This window comes from Callospermophilus lateralis, chromosome 12 (genome assembly GCF_048772815.1).
Source record: "Callospermophilus lateralis isolate mCalLat2 chromosome 12, mCalLat2.hap1, whole genome shotgun sequence".
Lineage (NCBI taxonomy): Eukaryota > Metazoa > Chordata > Mammalia > Rodentia > Sciuridae > Callospermophilus > Callospermophilus lateralis.
Genome location: NC_135316.1, coordinates 27111081 through 27123773, shown reverse-complemented (window position 1 = coordinate 27123773; position 12693 = coordinate 27111081). Strand labels below are relative to the sequence as shown.

Here is a 12693-nt window from a genome sequence, read left to right as displayed (position 1 = left end):
AGACATCTGGGAAGGTTCTTTGGAAGAGCTAAGAATTTAAAGGATGAAGGAGGGGAAGCAAGTGGAACAGGGACTGAAGGCTGGTGAGCTGATTAAAATAGTCCTGAGATGGCAAGGGGTGCAGCTCAGTGCTTAAAAAGTCTGTGATTACACATTTGCAGCCCTGAATTCAATCCCAGCGTCAAAAAGCAAAAAAAAAAAAAAAAAAAAAAAAAAAAAAAAGAAAAGAAAGAAAAAAAGCTGAGACTAAATGATCTTCAATATTGTTTCTTCTGAAATTAAAACTTAAAATGTCACAAGTTAATTAATTAAAGAGGAAATTAGATTGAGGAAAAACTGCATTAGTCCTTACTGTCAATGTCACAGGCTATAGGTGGTAGGAAGTATGATGTTAAAAGGAGAGCCAAAAGTAGATTTAAAAATTTGGCATTCTATTATTTCTACTCTGCATCTTTGCACAATGCCTGCTTATGTCCTTGAGCCAAATCCTCAAATGCAAATATAATGGAGTGGCTGAAATACAAAAACCACTGTCTCACTTGTTGATACATACATTACTGTTTTGTTCTTTACAAGCAAAACATGTTTCATAAAATGTATATGGGGGGAGATAATTGATTAAATCATACCTGGTTAACTTTTATATATGTTAGATAGCTTTTTATTTAATTACTTGAGTCATGTTCCCAGTAGCTGTCCCTACTTTCAGTGACTGGCACCTCGTTGGCAACTTGCAGCTTCCTCGGGCCCCGCTAACTTACTTTTTTCACCAAGAATGGTATGAGATGTTTAGGAAAACGTGGCTTTAACGACAGTTATCAACTTTGGATACAAGTAGTGGAGGGGTCAATACAAGTACAGTGGAGGAAGAATGACAAGAGCGCATCAGGGTCCGCGAGGCCCGCCCGGCTCCCGCAGGCCAGCTGAGAGGCCGCGGGCAGGTGGCGTCGGTGGCTGAGGCCCGCAGCGGCTGCTGGGCCGGGCGGGACGAGGCGGAGCGGCCGGCTGCTGAGGAGCAAGGGCCGCAGGCGCCCCGCCCGGGCTGGTATGCGGCCGAGAGTGACGCGGGAGGCGGGGTCACGTGACGCCCGTGGAATGCCAACAATGTAGCGAATGTCCCACTTGGGTCTGCGCGTTGGAACCGCGGCGTGAGTGCCCCGGGAAGATGGAGCAGCCGCCGCCCGCGCCACCGCCGCCGCCCGGGGCTCCCCCGTCCCTGCGGAGCCAACAGCAGCTCCAGCCACCGGCGCCTGGTCTCCCGGCGCTCGAGGCCCAGGAGCCGCGGGCCAGGACGCCCCCGAGGGTGTAGACCGCGCCCCAGGAGGTGAGGGGGCCGGGACCGGGAGGCGTGGGGCAGCGGGCGGCGGCCGGGCGGACGAAACTTTCCGGGAACCGGCAAGCTCTAGGCGCCCACCCTCCGGCCGCTGCAGTCCACGGCTCAGGGAAGGACGTCCCTGCTCGGCGGGGCGGCCGGGCGGAGGAGCAGGGAGCGGGCGGCCAAGGAAGTTTGTCCAGACGGGAGCTGCGCCCTGCCCCCACGGCCCCGGCTTGGCCCGGCCCAGGGGCCGCCTCCGCCCTGCCGCGGGTTGTCGCGGGCAGTGGGGATCTTGCCGGGCTAGTTCCTAGGAGCCGGAGAAGTTGGGACAGAACGCCGGGCCCGCGGAGAGCGCGTCGGGCGGGGGCTGGCGGGGCTGCACCGCTTTGTTGTGCAGCGGCTGGGCTCCAGGCTCCTGGCTGGGCAGGGGCGGCCGCGGGCCGGGGGCGGCGTCTGTGACGCTCTGGACTACCCGAGAGGCAGTCAGCGCTGGGCACGTCTCCACCACCTCCGTCCGGTGGGATGGCGGCTCGGCTTTTACCCAAATGCCCGGTCCGGCGCCCATGGCAGCACCAAGACCGCGCGTCTTGCTGCGCCTCGGTCCCACAGAGCTGGGGCGGTCCCCTCTGGCCGTGCCGCCGTATCGGGGGCCAACCAGTTCCGCACCCGTCCACCGCGGGCGCGCGCCTTCTCCCCTGGGTGCTCTCTCCCCGCCCAGTCCACTCCCCACTCGCCCACGGGCACGCTGTGGTCGGGATCCCTGCAAGCTGCGCCCGCTCCTGCCCTCTCCAGCTTCTCTGTGCCTCCATCGGGTGCCCTACTGGCCGCGCCGTCCACCTCGCGGGCCCATAAGTCCCGCCGAGGCTGCGCCGCTGTTACCCGGACGAGCTGTGCTGCGGCTCCCCGGACCCGCACAGACCACGGGGTGAGCCGGCGGGGAGCCAGGCCCTGCCCGGCGTCCGCTCGCGCGACCCTTGCGAGTTTCCCGGGTCTTGACGGGACTCTGCCAGAGCTGCAGGAGCGCTTGCTTTCGTGGCTGTGAGAGCGGGGCCGTTGCATAACACGCCTTTCCTGCGTCCTAGTTCAACTGACTTTTCTGGGACTTGTCTTTCACTTCTGATGCAACCTCACCTGCGGTTAGTTTCTCCTGCCGGCCTCCGGACATGCGGGTCTTGACAGAATCCGCCTCTTGCCGGTCGCTTTTCCTGCAGCCTACCTAACTCAGGCACCCAGGAGGATCTTCTTTGGGGATGAAGTCCGGCAGGGCGGCCGGCCTAGAGCAAATCTTTCGTTTGTGGAGCCCAAGGCTCCACTGCCAGGGATGGTAGTAGCACTCCAAAAGGCCAGGGTCCTGGGTGCGGGCAGCGTGTTCTGAGGTCCTCGGATGAAAGTACAAGCATCACTGTGATTTCTAGATTTTTTATTGGTGAGAAGTTTTCACATTTTCATCCTTCTCTATCATGGACTTTAGTGTCCTTAATGTAATAATGTAGGCTTTAAAATTCTAGCCTTACTATTAGCTTGAGAGTATTACGTTGGCAGGTAAAAAAAATTCAAATCATAGCCCAACAGCTGTCTTCACAAACAATTCAGCAAATATGTAGATTTTTAAAGGAAAGTTTGCCCTCATTTATTAAAAAAAAAAAAAAAAAAACTTAAATTTACTGAAATTTAGATGGAAGACCGCAAAAATGTATGTGATCCTACACAGGTGTTCTGCTTAAAATTTTACCCTAGCAGATTAGGGGCCTTTTGGTAATCATGGAAAAAGCAACGTGTGGCTGTTTATTAGGAAATTTGTATGAATAGATCTTGTTCCATATTTTAGTTTAATACCAGCTTAAATTTGAATGATGCCCACCATTTTTGAGTGCTAAATCAAGAGACAGCTGCTTTTTGTTTTTTCTTTAGCAACTGTTGTAATAAGGTAGTAACAAAAATATTTCAAAGAATGCAGAGACTGTTCAGAAAGTCTGTTTTAACTGTCATAAACAAGGCATTCTGTTATTCAGCCTCTCAAAAATTTTGTCTCATTAAGTAAGTGTAGAAAACACTGACGAATGAATCTACCAGCATTCCTTTGAGCTTAATAAATTTCAAAATATCAAGCAATTTAAAATGGTATCTGAACAGAGGCCATCATGCAAAAAAAGACAAATTACTAGAATCATTTGTAGAACTGGAAGTGATTTTTCTAGCTTCTTGATCTAGTTTGAAATAGTTTGATAAATGTAAATTGGAACTGTACATATTTTTTTTCCTTAGCAAATCATCTAGTTGTTGGGAGGGATTTTACTTTGGTAGGAGGGGAATGCTTTTATAATATGATGCCTTGTTATTTTAAATGCTATGTTGTAAATAGCCAGCCCTGGGCTCCTAAAACCTATAGGAGGGTGGAATGGGGGCTGAAGCTGATCAATTCATTCTAAACACACAGGAAGGATTTGGAGTGGGGGGTGGTGTTCTGTTTTGTATTGAAAAAACCAGATCAATACAACTTTTGAAAAGCTGCTTTTGTATTCATTTCATGGTTTTAATAACCTGAAACTTGTAAGCAATATTCCTTACTGGCCTTTTAAAAATAGCTAACTTGAAGAAATGCAAAAAATAATCAATGCATTTTTGTTTTGACTGAAAATTTGTTCTAAAAGGGGTAAAATTCCTGACCCACAGAACGAAAGAATCGGGCCTGAGACCCTGTCTTCTAAATAAAATATTATAAAGGACTGGGGATGTGGCTGAGTGGTTAAGCACCCCTTGGTTCAATCCCCAGTACAAAAAAAAAAAAAAAAAAGCCTATTGCCTAGTAATTTCTCTGGACAGACTACGCCTCCAAATTGCACAAGTCCTGGGCATTGATCCCATTGTATGCTAGGTCGATGCCCCCCTCTCTGAAGGGCTCCTGGAGTTTGAAGACAGCCCCCCTTTTTCCTGTACTTTTAAGGCCAATGTCATTTGATTTATTGCTTCAATTAGAAACTATCAATAAAACAAAATAATGTTGTAAATAAAAATAATTGGTGGTGATGCTAAAATTAGGGCAGAGGTTTGGCATTGCTTAATGTTTGCCCTTCACTGCAAAGACTTTATGTTGGTTATGGTCTAGACCCGTGTCAACTTAATTGTGACAAGTGGTTTCTTTTAAGTTAAATAGTTTTTGTTGTTGTGCCAGTATTTGACATTAATAGGATTTTTTTTCTGGTGGATGAATGGAAAATCTTGTATTTCGTAGCATTGATTTGTATTTGTTGTTCACACTGTTTGTTATGATATTGTGGCAGATCCTGTAGGACCTAAATCAGGATGGTAAGGTCTTAAAAGAGTTGAGTGTAAGTTGGATTTTGAATGGAGCAGGTCTCAGTTTGGAATAGCAAGCTTTGTTGCCCCCAGGTAGTTATCTTGAGTGGGAATGCTAAGGGCGGCACTTTCCATTACTAATTAACTCCATCTTACCTCCTAAGTCTCACTCCTGTCTTTTTCATTAAATATCCCTAGACAGCACTTGCCCCCACCCCAACAATTGTCTGCCTGTTCATTTTTCTTTTGTATGTTTGAGCCCTTTTACAGGAAGTTCCAGACTCCAAGAATAGCTTCACACTTCCTCCATCAAATCATAGCCCTTCAGCCTTTCCAATTTTGGTGCAACATCCTTTCTCTAGAAGGCTTTCTCCAAATAATCTCAACACCTTCCTGAACAGGGCTCCTCCAGAGAAGGAACAGTGCTCCTCCATAACCATGTGGGAAGGGGTTCTTGGGCAGTCACAGTATTTATATCTATGTCCATGGCAGCAATTTTCAAACTAGGGAGTTGGAGCATTTCTGAAACTTGGAGGTGTGGAGCAGAGAGGGCAGGGCTTTCTCAAAGATAGAGAACCTGCTGGGATGGCCTTGACTCTAAGGAGACCCATCCTGTTCACTTACTTGCTTGCTGTTAAGAATGCTGCAAAGAACTAATAATAAATTTATCTTCAACCTGGTCACTCACTTGAGATGTCTTGAGTACAAAGGTCTCCAGCTCCATTTATTTAAAATGCCATTGATTTTTGCATAATTTGTATCATACAAATACCATATACAAAGGTGTCTAACAGAGAATGTGGTGATCCCACCCCCATCCCAAGACTGTAAGCTTATTTAGAGGCAAATCCCTGTTTTCCCTGTGAAAGCTCATAATGTCCTCCAACACTGCTAACCTCCCCCTTCCCCCAGGCTTTGTGATGACACTATTTATGGGAGAGTGGGAATTCTAGAGGGTTCTCCTAAATCCCCAGAGGAATGCAGTCACTGCTTTCCTCAAAGACCCTCATTATTCGGGGTAGCCCTTAGCCTGTGGCTTCCTGGCCTGGACCAAGCTAGAGTGGGACATCCGCATGGTGGTTTATGATTCTGACATTTAGCATCTGGCTTGAGGCCTGGCCCATCTGCCTGATTTAGTTTCAGCTTTGCTAGTTAATTATAGTAGGGATATGATTTAAATAATAACTTGAATTTTAGGTCTAAGAAATACTTAAAAAAAAAAAATGCTGATGTGTGTCATTAGCATGGATCCCCCAGGACATGGGTTAGGTTGGTTCCCTGGTTGGTGCTTGATGTGTGTTTGGCTCATGAGGATTTGAAGCACTAAGAGAATTAGAATAAAAATTCTTGAACATCTGATAGCATTTTTCAGGATTGGATTGAGGATTGGAAATGGGTTTGGTAGGACCAAATTAAAGGGATGCTTAAAATATTGCTCTCACATTGGTTACATAAGCCACCTATGCTCAGCTAGTCAGCTCCAGATTTGACAATGAGGTGTTTTTGTTTTGTAAGTTTTTACAGTTTAAAATTCCAAAGTCGGGCTGGGGATGTGGCTCAAGCGGTAGCACGCTCGCCTGGCATGCGTGTGGCCCGGGTTCTATCCTCAGCATCACATACAAACAAAGATGTTGTGTCCGCCGAAAACTAAAAAATAAATATTAAAAAATTCTCTCTCTCTTTAAAATAAATAAATAAATAAATAAAATAAAATTCCAAAGTCTTTTAGTTTCTTTTAAATCATTTTTAAATCAATTGATGATAAAGAAATTTCAAAAATTAGACTTACTTTGGTTAATAGCCCCATTTTTGAAAGTCCACTTTCCTGAGAGTCATATTTATAAAATTCTTGATGAAAGAAAATTTCCAGTAGGTCAAATCTTAGTAAAATGGTAAAGGAGTATGTCACAGTCCTCATTTCCAGCCAGCAGTCTTAATTTGACTGATGAGTATTTTCATGAAAAGTTCTTTTAGAAGTTCATAATTTGGCCAGGAAATCAGATGCCTTCAAACTAAAGTTTAAAACACAAGTTCTCAAGCTGAGAAAGTATTTTCACCATTTATGAAACTGAAAGGAAGTTTTATCCTTTCTAGATTATTTTGGTAAGAATAGTTTATCATAGCCTTTTAAAATACTCTCTTAAGAAAACAGGAACAAATCCTGGGGTGTTCCTAGAACTGGTCTTGGGGTTCCCAGAAGGCCGTGGTAGGAGTTGGAAAGAAAATCAGAACAGGGAATGGTGTCCTCCTCCTCCCTGCACAGTGAAGAAAACCAGGTGGTAGGTTTATGGGGTGTCATTGACTAATCCTCTCAACCTTTCTGTATGTTTGAAATTTTTCATAAGAATGTTGGGGGAAGGGAGGAAAGAAAGAAAAACCACGACTCCTGACCCCACTGCTGTATAAGGGCATAGCACCTGGTATTTCTTAGCTCATGCATAAATACAGACACCAACACAGGGTTCTCCTGCCTTGGGTTTTATGATCAGAATGTTTGCAGACACATGGGTACTCCAGGAGCATGGCTCTGGTAGAGGGTAACAGTAGAGTTGGGGTGCAATGTATAGCACCCCAGAGTTTAGGTGTTACTTTGGGTAGGGACTTTGCCAGTCTTTTTATTTTTGAAGCTGGGTAGAAAGGGAACCATTACTCAAACATGAGTTAGCTAAACAGAATAGTTAGGTAACTTATTTTTTCCATTTTTACTTAAATGGAGCTGTACATTCTTTAATCATTCATTAATTATTCATAGCTATGCAATTTAGTCTAGTGGCATTAAACATTCATGTCATTGCTGTAGATATTACCTCTGTCTATCCCTAAAACTTTTTCATCAATCCATTAATCCCTATTCCCCTCTCTCCTGGTAACTGCTATTCTCCTGTCTCTGAATCAGCTTACTCTTGGTAACTCACATTAAGTAGTCTCACACAATACTTGTCATTGTGGCTGTTTCTCCACTTAGCACCAGGTCCTTGAAGTCCATCCACGTTGTAACAGATGAAAGAGCTTCTTTTTGATGGCTAGATAATATGCCACGGTCATGTGACTTTTTATAACAGTTCTGTATGTCCTTTCCTCCTGCTCATTTCATTTAGACCAGATAAACCTCAGAGAAAGAGCTCCTCTATTAAAGCATGGCACTGTGTTTCACACTCTCCTGTAGCACCTCCTTGGACTGCAGGGGGCAGGCTGCAGCTCCAGTATGGTCATGTGTCTGCTGTTCAGCAGATGCATTTTGCAAGCCTGTGTGCTCTATGCCAGGCAGCAGATGGGGTAACCAAACAGAATGCTCCTGCTCTCTCCATCTTACAGCTCAAGTCAGTCAAGAGGAATTGTGCCCATCAGCCTTATTTGCAGTGACTGTGCTGTTTTAGAAAGGACTGAGTGAACAGCAGATCTCTTAGGACAGGTGGTCAAGAGTGTTCTACAGCAAGAGTTTTAAGCTGAGAATCTAGGAGTAGGGGTGAATCAGGCTAATAATGGTGGTGGGGTTATTTATACCTAGCAGAGAGAAGGGTCCTGCTGAGTTCCTGAGGTAAGGAAGGACCTGGTCCTTTGAACTTGCGCAGCACAGTTACAGAATCACACCAGACCTGGTGATGGGCCACTGTCAGTTCCTTAGGTTCAGATACTGTTCAGACCTGAGCAACTTGGCACCTGACCGCACATATATGTTTTAGTCAGCCTAACAACTGGAGCCCAATCCTCTTCTCTGTGCTTTTTCTCTTTAAAGTACAAAAGGAGCAACTTTAACTTTCTCAGCAGTATTCTCAAATACTGATTTAAAGAGGAGTCACTTGGGGTGAGCATGAAATTCCTGTTTCTGCGTTCAGTTTGGTACCTTTTCCATTAAGGCCATCTTGATTTTGCCCTGGCCTTATCTCCTGACCTTCTCTCTAGCCTTTTTGCCTAACCCAATCTGAATCTTTAATTTAATTAGCATGTTAACTTTGCATTACTGTAACTAAATATCTGAGGGTAATTGGCTTAAAGGAGAACAGTTTTATTTCAGCTCACTGTTTTGGAGGTCTTAGTTGATGGTTGGTTAGCTCCATTGCTTTGGGGCCTGTGGCAAGGTAGCATATCATGGCAAGAGTGCTTTGCAGAAGGAGCTGTTCATCTTATGGTATCCAGGAAGCAAAGAGAAAGAGGAAGAGTCTGAGATCCTACTGTCCCCTTCAAGGATATACCCCCAATGACCTAAGACCTCCCACTGGAACCCACCTCTTCAATGATCCTCCATCTCCCAGTAGCACCAAGCTCAGTACCAAACCTTTAACACATGGCCTTCATAGGACATTCTAGATCCAAACTATAGCAATTAGTAATGCTCATAATTGGCCATCTATCATGCATTAAAGGTCGAGAGTGAGTTCATAGGCAGCACCAGGTGTGACCCTCAGGGCAGCTTGACCAAGCAGGAAGCTAAAACTTAGGAGAACAGGCAGCACATCCAGGCCATTTAGAGCCCAGTGCATGAGCTGGGGACTGGCCCAGACCTCCCACCTTTAACTGCTGCTTTTTGGTACTAAACACCCATCCTCTTAACAAGCCTCCCCAACCCTGTCCTCACCTTTGGAGATGGCCCCCTTCTCCACAGCAGAAACTGCCCTCCTGGTGATTCCCACTGTCCACATGGCTCAGAGAAGTCACCACCATTGGCTGTTTTCCAAACCTGAAACCCCTTCTCCACCTTTCAAATCAGTCCTGTTAGTGATCATCACCAACTCCGATGGGTTCTGCCCCTTGCTCTTAAATGCAGTCACTACTCTCTATCTTCCAGTCAGTCTGTTTCAGGTATCTATAATTTCTTTAGGCAAACTGGTTGTCACACATATTTTACTGTATTTTAGTAACTGATTTTCTTATCTGCCTCCCCATCTTGAAGTACAAACACCTTGAAATCCCATGCCCAGGACCTTCTAAGAGGGCCGTTTTGTATGAGTGCAGTTTGTGCATTGCTCAAGGGCCCTATTTGCATCTATTTGTCAGTTTATGTGGAGAGCTCCCCAGGCAAGAGTTGTTTGTGTTGTACAGTAATAGAGTAACATGCAGGTTTATGTGAGAAAGGGTTGCCTTCTTCTCATCTCACAAATGTGCCAAACCAGCCACCATGCGCTCTGCCAGTAACTATACAGAAAATATTTGACACGGTGGGGAAGCAAAGTCTTGGAAGAGACAGTCAATTCTCAATACCTCACAGCTCAGGGCCTCACACCATGGCAGCCTTAAAGGTGTCAGGCACCATGTGTAACAGCCCCAGAATGGAAACAGCCTCCGTGTCCACCAGGAGCAGAACGTACCAATAGGTGATGGTAGATTCCTACCTGGAATAGTACTCAACGATGAAGTATGACAGCTGCTGCTATACTTTATGGGTACGAGTAAGCAAACAAAATGTATGAAATGGAATTTAGTTCCGTGGATATAAAGTACAAAACTAGTCAAAGGAATCTATCCTTGGTGTTAGAAATCACTAAGGTGGTTTCCCTTAAGGTGTGGATCTGGGAGGGGCTGTGAGCTTCTGCAGTTATAACAACGAATGATAAACCTCTTGCCGCAGTTGCTGTTTTCATAAGAGTGTGATCTCTTAGTGGATCTATGTCCTTAAGATTTATGTATTTTAAAACATATGTGTTAAACTTAAGCAAAATATTGTCCCCACTTTTACCTCTCCCTGCCCAAACATCTCTGCTCCTCCCATCTTTCAGCGGCTTCCCTTTTTTAGAGCAAATTCCAGAGAGAGCTTAGGAACCTCAGAATCCACAAGGCCTCCTTCAGCTGCTCCTGAGTCCCCTCCCTCTGCTGATATGACTGAGCAGAGGACATTCCTCCTCCTGGCTTTTAATGCGGAACTTTCTCATTGCTCTTTTTCTTCGTTGTGAACTGTCTCCTGTGGCTCTTGCTGTTTCGTAGCTGAATGACAAGCGGCTTGCTCTTCTCTGCAATCTGCTGGTATCGCTTGGGAGTAAAATGTCACTCCCATAAGGAACACCTGCTGATGGCTCCATCTTATCAGCGAGCAGACAGGCCACTGACTAGGTAAATGTCCTGGCTGCTCATGGCTCCCCCACATGCCTCTCTGGCCATGGTGTGATGAGATCCTGGAGCCCCCACTCCCTCCCTGGGGTTGCTGCTCCACATCCTAACATCTGTCCTCTGCCCCCATCTAGTCAGGTTCTAGACTCAACTCTTTGAAGGACAGTTCTGGCCTGTCCCTCCAAAGCTTAACCACAGACAGTGGCTCCCCAGCCTCTGCTCTGAGTCCCCACCTGACATGCCATGAAGACCATTCTAGACCGAGCCCCTGCACATCTCTGCGGTTTCAGCCCAGGAGAGCCCCTTCCTCACGGAGCTGAGTGTGGGCAGGAGCCTGTAGGCATCACAGTCCCCTCTTCTTTGTGTCTGCCTTATCCTCCAGCTGGAGTTCCATTCTTCTCAGTGCTTAGATTCAATTATCTCTATTTTACAGCTTCTTCTGACTTTCTCCTTCACTCTTCCTTCCTTTATATGCTTTCCCCCTTCATTTTGGGCATCTTTTTTAAAAACTTCATTTATTTACCTGCCTCACCTTTACCTCTCAACTGTAAAATTTGCAGAAAATGAGATTGTTTACTTATTTTGTTGGTGCCTGGCACTTAGTAGGCATTTAATACATATTTGCAAGGTAGATGGGGATGGGGGTGGGGATAGGGGTGGGATAGAGGAGTTGGTGGTGGGGGAATTAAGATATTTTGACTAGGAGGACACCCTTTCTGCGTATGTCAGGCCCCTCCCTTGCATTAGTGTTGTCATGAAGGGAGCTCGGCTTCCTGATGAAAGATTGGAAACCAAGTGATTAGTGTGAATTCCTGCTGGAAAAGAAATAACTCTTCTGTGTATTCCCAGGCATCCGAGTCACTGCTAGGATCCTCCCTATGTGCTTGGCAGGCTCTTGAGAATCCCTCCGTTTTTGTTGGAATGTGAGCTTATGGTTTTGGAAAGTTAGGTCTTTCTAAACAGATGCTCAGACCACGAAGTCACTGGAAATGAACGTGGTTGCAATATGCCCCATTTTACACCAATTAAGCAGAGCTCTGGGCTTCTGGGCCACAGCCAACCCCAGGCCCAGGGGAACCTCAGCTGTCCCTGAGTCTAATAGCTCACTATCTGCATAGCCTTACACAGTCATCTCAATGACTTCAAAATACTTACAAGTTGTGCATTAAAAAAAAGGATTTTAGGGTCTGGAGTTGTGGCTTAGTGGTAGAGTACTTGTGGCATGTGTGAGGTGCACATATAAATAAATAAATAAAGGTTCATTAACAACTAAAAAAAAAATTAGGATTTCATGTTGTGAAAGAGTCTGGTTCTTACCTTCTAAATAGAGTCTTCTCTCAGTTACATTGAAAGTGAACAGATCACTGTCACCATCAAGAAAGCAATAGTAATTTTAATGTCATTTCTTAGTGTTTTGTATTGTAGATGGTTATGTAATAGATCCATATAAATCATTTCATATGAAATCCCTTGGACAGTGCCTGGCATATGGTAAGTACTGGATAAATATTAGCTGCACATATTAACTTTTTCCCACATGAAATTGTCTGTGAAGCAGAGTCCCATTTTACAGTTATAAAGTTCCTAACTGAAACTAAAAGTTCAGAGCCCCTTCCCTCTCCTCTCTTAAAAGACGCTCTTTTTTGGATCAGCTTTTCTTTGTTCATTAAAACTCAAAAGTGATTTTCCCCAAAGTTTGCTCACTGAGTTCTGTGAAGTAAGGGGATTGGTGAGGTGAGAGCAAGATGAAGATGAAGAAGGGAAATAGGCCGCTAGGCTTCTGCATTATCTTAGGGGCATATGCCCTGCCATAGCCATTCCTGCTAGTTAGGACAGCTGGTTATGAAGTAATTGCACAGTTAAGTATTTGTTTCAGGGCTAGAGACTCCCAGGGTTATGTTCCAGTAAGCCCATCATAAGTTGGAAGTACTCTAAGTAGAAAATGCATTTGATCCACCTCATCTCCTGCACATCCTAGCCAGCACACCATAGAACATCATTGGTTTCCCCTCAAGACAGTAGGCTGACTGGGAATAGGG

The 12693-nt window shown here is 45.4% G+C and overlaps 1 protein-coding gene across 5 annotated transcripts in view; it reads left to right on the top strand.

Moving 5' to 3' along the window:
- Positions 1–1086: 1086 nt before the first annotated feature.
- Positions 1087–12693, top strand: part of Lats2 (large tumor suppressor kinase 2) — a 72695-nt gene continuing 61088 nt past the window's right edge. For 3 of the 5 annotated variants that reach the window (XM_076871903.1, XM_076871906.1, XM_076871907.1), the window contains exon 1: positions 1087–1324. The gene's annotated coding sequence lies outside the window, so the exon portion shown is untranslated. Of the gene's footprint in view, positions 1325–2017; positions 2241–2328; positions 2452–12693 lie in introns of those variants that run through there. The other 2 variants (XM_076871904.1, XM_076871905.1) reach the window with 2 other exon arrangements.